This window comes from Callorhinus ursinus, unplaced genomic scaffold, assembly GCF_003265705.2.
Source record: "Callorhinus ursinus isolate GAN/ISIS: 27379988/994484 unplaced genomic scaffold, GSC_fseal_2.0 scaffold21, whole genome shotgun sequence".
Taxonomy (NCBI): domain Eukaryota; kingdom Metazoa; phylum Chordata; class Mammalia; order Carnivora; family Otariidae; genus Callorhinus; species Callorhinus ursinus.
In genome coordinates, this window is record NW_027397083.1 from 18,986,424 (window position 1) to 18,996,009 (window position 9,586).

Below are 9,586 nucleotides of genomic sequence, written 5' to 3' on the forward strand. Positions count from 1 at the left end.
AATTCTCTGACGTTGAAGGAAGTATTAGACTAGCTTGATATTTTCTAGGTATTCAAGTCATACCAGCCTTGATTTTATAGTTAAGTAGCAAGAGCAGAAGAGTTTTAAAATTTCACCGTTGAGTTAAATGAAAGAACCAGGAGTTTGAGATTGAGTTTTAAGAGTGTAAGCTGATTGGATAGGGTGTCTTTTGAAGCTCTTTATTCTAACAACTAAAGGAAGGGATTCCCTTAATTAAAAAAAAAAATAATAATAACTCAGTCTCCAGTTAAATACATATGGTGAAAGTTGGTAAGTAAACATTTTGATTTCTTGCTTTGTTATAGTACAGTCTTGTCAGTAAACAGAGTGTTCCGACCTGTGCTGGGGAATTCATTTTATGCTTAAACATGTGTAGTATTTCACAAGTGCTACTGCTTTCCTTGTCAAATTTGTTTTAATCGGGATCGCTGAAGCTTTGTGAAAATCTTTTCATTAAGCATGTGTTGAAAGAGAATCCACTATATGAATAAGACATTTCTATGGAAAGTACTCTGATATATTTATATCTATATATCCATTTTTTAGAAAGTTAACGTGAACCAGCAGAGAGTTATTTTTGATTGCATTAGAATCATAAACCATAGTATCCCCACAGCCCAACAGACACAGAAATGGTGTTCTCCATTGTTGATTTTGAGGATTGTGATGCGTTTTCAGCCATAACATTGTGGCTATTCCTAGGTCAGGTGGGAAATACACCTAGGTTCAGTTGACATTTTTCACTGAACATGTGATGTGCTCATATGCACGATGCAGACTATAACATCCCTCTTTATATGTTTTTTTTTTTATTGATACAGTATAGAATGATTACGGGTTGTCATTCAGTGACAAAGGGGCCTGTTCCAGGAAAACTTCCTGACCCAAAAGTCATTCTGAATTCTGCAAGGGACATTTGGTGTGGACAAAAGGTACTTCTCAGTTTTCCTGCCTGCAAAGAAGTTTGACTCAAAGCACAGGTTCTTCCAAGCCAATGTAACCAATACAGGTTAGAAGACAATCCTACTTTCTAATATGGAGATCAGTATTCCTATTTGAAAGAAGGTTGATGGAGTGGTTTGTGTTCATGATTGAAGGAAGCAGAGCTATTTTTGCAGTAAATGGGGATGTGTACTTCTGAAATGTAAATTAAGATTAGGACTGTGATATGAGTTTTATTTCTGACTTGGTTCTCTGTTTCCATAGCAGTCCCAATTTCTTACAGTATCTTCATAAAAAAGTATGCTAATACATATCAGACCATATGGCCCAATCTGAGGTACAGAAAATATGGTTACTTTATTTATGGATAAATAAATTAATCCCAGGGTATGAGTTGCTTTGAAAAACATAGCACATATTTAATGAGCTATGGCTCTAAGTGAGACTCTAACATATCCCCGTTCAGTCCTGTCGATAATACTAAGTGGTATCAGAATAGATGTATCAGGCAGATAATGTGCTAAATAGGATGTCTTACTATTGTCTAGGAAAGGATGTTCCCACATTTCACTGGTCATGGTGTTGCTGACCTGCAGTTAAGTTTTTTGATTTATTTGCCATCATTGGTGTGAGATGGAGGAGAAGGAGAATTTGTATCCAGAGTACCAGGAACTAAATGATTTTGATCGGTGATCCACAAATAGTCCACTTTTGCTTCCTGACTTGCAAATTATCTGTTGTATAGATTTTCCACAACTAGTTTCTCATCTGAGCTGGCTTTACTCAGGCTCAAAACCATTGTCTCCCTTTCAACAGCCAGTCGACAAAAATGCAAAGTTGTAAATGGAAAACAGCATAGTACAAAGAAACAACAAATACACTGAAACTAGAAGGCCAAGCAAAACCTATTTGGAAAACCAAGTCTGTTCAAATCAATGTGTCATGTACATCAGGACGGAGAGGAAAGATTTAGGAATAACCTTTGGCACATCTCCTCATCATCAGCATAGTTAACCAGCATGTGACTATTGCGGTGAATGCCATAAAGAAGACATAAGTTACTGAAAGATTATACAAGTTAACATTTTCTGTGAAAATGATAGAAATGCCAACTTACCTTAGAAGTGGTCTTAATAGTAATTATTAGGAATAACTACTAAATCTGGAAAATATGCTGCTTTTTTCCAGTTACCGGCGTTATGTACATTGGATTAATTATTCATGATTCTGTAGATTTTTCATGACTCCTAGCATATTTTTAAAGCCACAGAGCATGAAGGCATTTCAGTATGAAATGAATTTTAGCATGAAGCTACTGGGTATTGAAGGATCAGTCAGTCACCTCTTAAATCAGTTAAATAAATAGCCCCTGTGGATATTGACTAAAGTTGTGCCAATGCTGAGCCAAATAATTATATTTGTTTAAAAATAATTAGATTAATATATTTATATATCATATATTTAATATTCTGCCTTTATTCTGGCCAAAGATATATAAGCAAAATGAATTGTCTGAGGCATGGGAAGAGACTTCTTGAAATGAAGTAAAAGTGTATAATTCTTGTGTGTTTGGGGAAATAGTGAGACCTAAGGATTGCAAAACCTTTCTTTACACTCTAGGCTGGATTTTTGTGCCATATAACCAACCATAGTGGTATTAAAGCTAAGCTCTGAGACACTGCCTGGGATAGGATATATGGGCTTTCATTCCCAGGAAGGATTCATTTTTATGTTCTACGAAACATTGCAAAATTTTCATCTTATTTTTCGTGGTCATTATTCCCATTATATAGAGGATGCAAATAGCATGGAAACTAGACTATATAGCCCTGTAGATCTATTTTGTGCTCTCTAGAAATCAATTTATCCTGTAGATCTACTTTGTGCTCTCTAGAAATCAATTTACTTGAAGCCATTATTGTTCTGCATTTTTGTTGCAGTTGTTATTTGATGTGACTTCCTTAATTCTCTTAGGTTCAATTACAGTATTAAAGTCTCAGGTTGTTTTTGTTTTGGGCAAATGTTTCAGTGTATCTCAGCCTCTGAGGGTGCTCACATACAAAACTGTAAAATAATTAGAAAACCTTCACATCTCTTGGAGACCAGGGCTATATTACCTGAACTCTTTCAATGATAGGGCCACATTAGTTAACACGGAGGATGTATGTTATTCTATTTATAAACTTAATTCACTCATACCTGAATAGATTGATGATTCCCCTAGAGAACCCTAATGTGTTGATAGCACCTGAATGAGTCTTTTTTTTTTTCTTCCTCCTTCAGTTGGTAGAGATCATGATCCAAATGGGGCTTTCATTTGCTATCAGGCGGGGTAGGAAATAATTAATGAAGCTCCCATTGGACTGAAATCTTTCAAGAGGTGATGGAATTTTTAGGGAATATAGTAGAATTTATATTTATTTGTTTATTTGCCATTCCTAATTGGTGTTACTGTTGACATTACTGCTGGGGAATGGATTTTAGTTTTAGAATGATTTACCTAATATTAAAATGATTTTTGATAAGAAAATAGAGATCATAAGTTCCACACTATCTGTACTAGCTTGAGGAGTAACTCTAGTTAAGTATATTAAGATATTAATATGAGATTTGGATATTGCAATTCATATTTAGGGCCACTTATTTGGAGGGAGATTTATCCCATAAATAATGATTCATTTATTCAGTGTTCTTGAGAGGTTAATGGAATCTTTGTTTTTCTTCCCTATCTCCTGACTTTTGGACATTCTATTTAAATATACGGATTATATTTAAATTGGTGGATATGAATGTTTTATCTTCTAGCAAACCAAGTGAAAGGCTCAGTTACAAAGTGATTAAAGGATGGCAAAATACCTTTTTTGCAACATTTGCTATTAAGCAGTCTAGCAGCAGATTTTTTTCAGTATATAAGGAATACAACCTAGGGAAATGCAAATATACCATAATGGAATCTAGATGACAGAGGAGGAATACTAGGAATAGATTTTCCTTCTGGGTTCCTAGATGTGTTCTCAGAATTCTTGACCTGCTTCCTCCAGATCTGACCCAGCCAATGTGAAGGTAGTAAACTGCTTTTTTCCTGGAATGGCAACAGGATGTAAGGAGGATCATAGCTACTTGGGGCGTAGGGGAATGGGAGGGATGTAGGCACGGGGTGAGGGGTTATGCCTAAATGAAGTCTTTAATTTGAGAATATAGGTAGGTCAGTCTAAAACTGCTTCATTTGGTAATGCCATTAATTTTTGTTAATCCGGGAAATCAAACTGATCACTTAGTATTGGTACCAGATTTAGTAAGCATGTGTATGTATGTGTAGATATCCTAACTTAGATTGATATCCTAACTCCCTTTGCTGGCATTCTGAGAGCACTCACATACTGTAAAATGGTTGCTGGGAATTAAAGCCATGTCTTAAGATAAAGCTCACCTTTCCCTTCAGAGTAAGAGTCACATTCTTAGGAGATTACCATTTGGGCACTTATATTTCATAGGGGATAATCTCCCCCCCCCTTAGTCTAATGCAGAATGTTAATGTGGTAGTGTATTAAAACTAAGACAGAATTAAACAACCAACCGAAGCCCTGGGAGTGGCATGTCACTAACACAGCTGAGTGATGTGTTTATATTGGTTATTGCCGGTGTGCAATTCTTAGAGGAATGGAAGAATCATAAAATCTGTGCCACATAATTAGAACTCCTTGCTGCTGTCATATGCTCCTTGCTGATTTAGCTGCTGTTGCTACCCATCCAGAGAAGAGGTGTCATTTCACTATTAGAATCCACATAGTTCTCAGGCATCAAGGCAGTGTGAGAGACAGTAGGGAAAGAAAGGGTTAGATTAGACAGATAAGGGTGAAGCAACATACAGGATTTTAAGGTGTGAATCATCTTGTGACACCATACTATTTTTACTCACTCAAGGGACTTGAGTTGAATCTTTGGATAGGAGAGGCTCTGTTTAGGAATTACCATCCCCTTTTTGTCTGGCTGTGGTATCACTGTTGGAAATCAGTCTAGCATGAAATAAATACTGCCTCATTGTTAAAATAAGCTGAAGATTACATGCTGGAAACATGTTTTCATTTCAGTTGTGAAACGCTGTAGTTGTGTTATAAGCTTTTTAAGAGAGATTAGAAAGTCACTCAACTTTTAAAAAAAATTTTACTGCACCCCTGAAAGGATTTGGAAAGGAAATTGAAATAGAAGATTCTAATGGAAGTTCTGACCAAATACAAACTTGTTCAAAATAAAGTGTTCGAAGGTCTCATTTTGATTTTCTGTTTCAATCTTTTCCCTCAGTTATTAAACCTGTTTTTTTTTTTTTAACTGCAGAGGTGGACATGAAAAAGCTTGGCAGCCCCATCTTCCCCACACCTCACTGTACCCCATTCACTTTATTTCAGTGAAAGCCCAGACTGGGGAGGCTTCTGCTCTCCCAAGTTCACAGATTTCTCAGGGGGAGCTTTTTTGTATGATCCAGGGAGACGTTTTCCCACTTTATAAATCAGGTCATGCCAGTGCCAACCCAGAAAGCTTCTACAATCACCTGCAATGTGAGTCTATTATATTGTTATTATGTTGGGTATTTTCTGCCTATTACCGAACAGCTGGGATCTTAGAAACAGCTGGATGATTAGTTGTGTATTTTACATTTTTCACTCAGATGCTTTATTACTGTGTAGAAACAATCTCAGTGTAGAATGAGCTGGGAGTATAATAGCAAAAATCTTGCTCTATTCAACTGTGGTTATTAGGAATTTAATCAAGAAAATGAAGGGCAAACAGTTTTGACTATTGTTTGCTTTCCAAACATGTTGTTAGATACAGCGTACTCACTTCCACTCTTAGGTGAAACAGTTGATTTACCAACTTTGAAAATGCCTCTTGCGATATTCCTTAGGCTTCCGAAGCTCTGCTTTGGCTGTTAAATTTCTTTGCTTAAGGGGAAATGTCTACACACAATGAGACATCACCTGAGTTTTCCATTCACTGCTGGCAAGAGGAGCTGACAGAGCCGGCCGACTCCAGTCCTCTCCTTCTCCAGAATCTATTTTTAGGTAGGTCCCTTTGTGACTAGCTTCAACTCTGACTAGAGGGGTTGAAATTTAAAGACAATGCAATGTTTTATTATGATGATTTGCAGGTTTAGAAAAGTGTTTGGTATTGTGAAGGGACAGATTCAATTCAGGTGCTGTTTGTTGGTTCCTCACCCAGGGCTAAAATTAGAATAAAAAGGGTGCGTAGACTTCTTTTCCTTCACCAATTATTTTTTCAACAGATGCTTGTGAAGCTCATGCTAGATGACTGGGCTGTGCCCATGTTCCCAATCTCTAAATGGATGAACACTTCAGAGAGTCACAGTCCATGTAGAAAGATTTTTGAGTTACGGAGAGATTCATTTTTCTAAAAGCAGGATTCTTACACTTCTCCCACCCCCACCATCGAATCTGTGTGTGTGACTAGGTCTAGTTTCTCCTTAGAGAGTGAATTGTCAGGCTATCATGCTTTGATAACAATTTCTATAAATTACATCTTCTGTAATGTGCTTCATTTTCTATAATAGCTTCTGTATAAACTGCACAGTAAATGGGACTGAATTCAACTTGCCAATTTTTTATGATTCTTGCACGAACAGTAACAAGTCAGCGCTTTCAAATAGTAGAGGGGATTGTACAGAGTATCTACTTTTTTTAATCCCCAGAATTTATATTTCTTCTATTTAATAGCATGTGATTAAATTATAACAGAGAGAGAAAGCAGATATGACTGAAATAATAAACATCTGTGAAACAGTAAACAATAATCATATTTTTTATTCTAAAGTAGGTTTTTCCAGGACCATGGTTCTTCTGCCCCTACCCCCGCCCCCCCATTTTTTTTTTTTTTTTAGCCCACCTATATTTTTCTCCTTGGGAAAGGTATGTGCACCATTGACAGTGCATTTGAAAGTTTTGACTTGAATTTTTGACTTGAATAAAGACCTGAGTTTCTTTTTTGGATAGATGTGAAAAGGCTTGTTCTTTTTGTGGACATTTCTAACTAGGCAAGCCAAATGAAACTGCATCAATTACAGGGTTAAGTCAGGGCAATTGAGGCAGACTTTTGGGATTTTTCTGAGGTGCCTCTGTCTACACTGATCAGATCCCATAGGTGTTTGCTCAGGTTTCCATTTGCTTTCAAGATGATATCTGATTTCTTTTTCTTGGATTTCAGGCTTTCACATATGAAATGCAGTTGCAATAACATTTCCAGCTCTCTCTAACTAGCTTTAACTTCTTAGGAGCAATTCAGACTTTACTTATGAATTATATCTTAAGGACTATCTTGTTTGTTTTCTGAGTGTTTCGGAACATACATTGGAGACACTGGCTTTTAGTCTTCATTCAAGCCAAATAACCATTATCTTTAATTGAAGCTGCTTCTACTTGAAGCCAAAACAGTTGGTCGAGTCAGTGAAGGGAAAAAAAGAAAGAAAGAAAGAAAGAAAGAAAAAAAAAAGCCAAGGCACTGTGAAGTCATAGATTCAATTCTGCTTCATTAAAGCCATTGCTATCAAACGCATCCTGGATTCTCTTTAAATTTGAGGAGTTTTTAATTGCTAGCTATTCTGTCAGAGAAATACCTTTAATAGTAAAATCATTAGATTGTGGGATTTTTATTCCTACTTTAGCAAACTAACTACTCTTGTGCCTTAGATATTTGACATTCTGCAGTGAACCTATTATTTATGTGATTTCCTAAAACTAAGATCTTTTTTCTTCACAATTTTTCATGAAAATATTTGCAAACTGAAAATGTATATTTTAGCCTTAATTAGCAGACACATATGTGAAGATTTTTGGGCAAATATTTGAAGATTTTTGGGCAAATAGCCTAATTGCTCATTAGTATAGTATGAAGGAGGAACTGACTTAAATATATATATATTTTTACACATTGGAGATTGGAAATGGAAGGACATAGAGTTATCTACAATTTCTGTAAGAGACTGAAGGTAATGGATGTCAAAACATTCTGTGTGGTTCATTTACAAGTGTTTTAATGGAAGCCAAGTGCATTTAAAATATATCAGACTTTATACCTAATCAGAGAGTAAAATTTAGAAATGTGATATTATATTAAGTAGATTACATTTCTGAGATTTTAAATAAATTCATGTCATATAACATTACCTCCATTTAGGGCCCATTTTTTTTTTTTAAACATACTAAATAGCCTAACAGGTTATGTGTGAATGTTCTTAGAAGAGAGTTTGACAATTTGAAACCCTGTCTCCCTAGAAAAGCAGTATGTTTTCAGAAGAAAAGGTCTCTTTATGTACACATTTGAATATACATATGTTAGCCTAACTATCTTTTTTATTTTGGATCTTTTTTTTTTAAAGATTTTTTATTTATTTATTTGAGACATAGAGAATGAGAGAGAGAGAGAGAGAGAGAGCACATGAGAGGGGGGAGGGTCAGAGGGAGAAGCAGACTCCCTGCTGAGCAGGAAGCCCAATGTAGGGCTCAACCCGGGACTCCAGGATCATGACCTGAGCAGAAGGCAGTTGCTTAACCAACTGAACCACCCAGGCGCCCCTTATTTTGGATCTTGATCTTACAGTTTGGTTTTAGGTTTTACTTTTTCTGGTATCAAATGGATGGCTTCTATGCCATTAAATAATCATTAATTATTTATTTCCATTAAAATAAAACTTTACATTAAAAATAGGAGACTAATAATTTGTATAGATTGACTCCTAGAGAATTAGCACATAAAACAGGTATTCCTTTCTATATTAGTCATGCAAAGCAATTTCTTAGTAATCTTGTTTTTCTACCTTTTTAAAATTTCAAACTCACATTATTTCACTAAGTATTTATTGCAGCCTTGTCATGCTATTTATCTAAACCTGACCATTTGGCATAAAGAAGTAAACCTTTTGGTCTCCATAGAATAGTATTGAAGGCATCTTGTAATAAACTCTCACCAGAAAGATGGTTCTATGGCAGATATTCAAGGACAGTATGATAGGCAGCTCCAGGGTATTTAATCGAAAGTTTGGATGGACAACTTAAGTGATTCAGTTTCATTAAAAAAAAAAAAAAAGTTCAGATACTTAACAAGTTGAATGTTGTCATAGCTCCAACAGTTTCCTCTATTTAGAAAAGATTATTTACTCAGTGGATTCCCCCCCCCTTTTTTTGATAGTTATACCAGCATTGTCCAGTATAAATATAATGCAAATCACATATATAATTTAAAATTTTCTAGTAGCAACATTAAAAACTAAAAAAAAAAAATCACGTTAGTTGCCAAATGTTAATTATTAGTGAATGGACAAATGAAAAATTGGGGGATGAGGTGTAGAGGTATAGAGTGTTTTGCCATTAAATAAAATAATATTTTAATTTTTAATTTGACACTTGTGTTGCCCCTATAAGCAAGTCATAATTATTGGTTTTTGGTTTTCTAACTAACAGATAACAAGAGCAAGAAGTTCAGTCAGATTAATCATGAAGAAGCAAAATTTGCCTTTGTGTGTTTGTGCTGGTGGCTATGACACAATCTGTTATCTTATAATTTCTATCATTGGCATGCTAATATCATCTTATTTTGGTAATTTGTTAATTTTCAT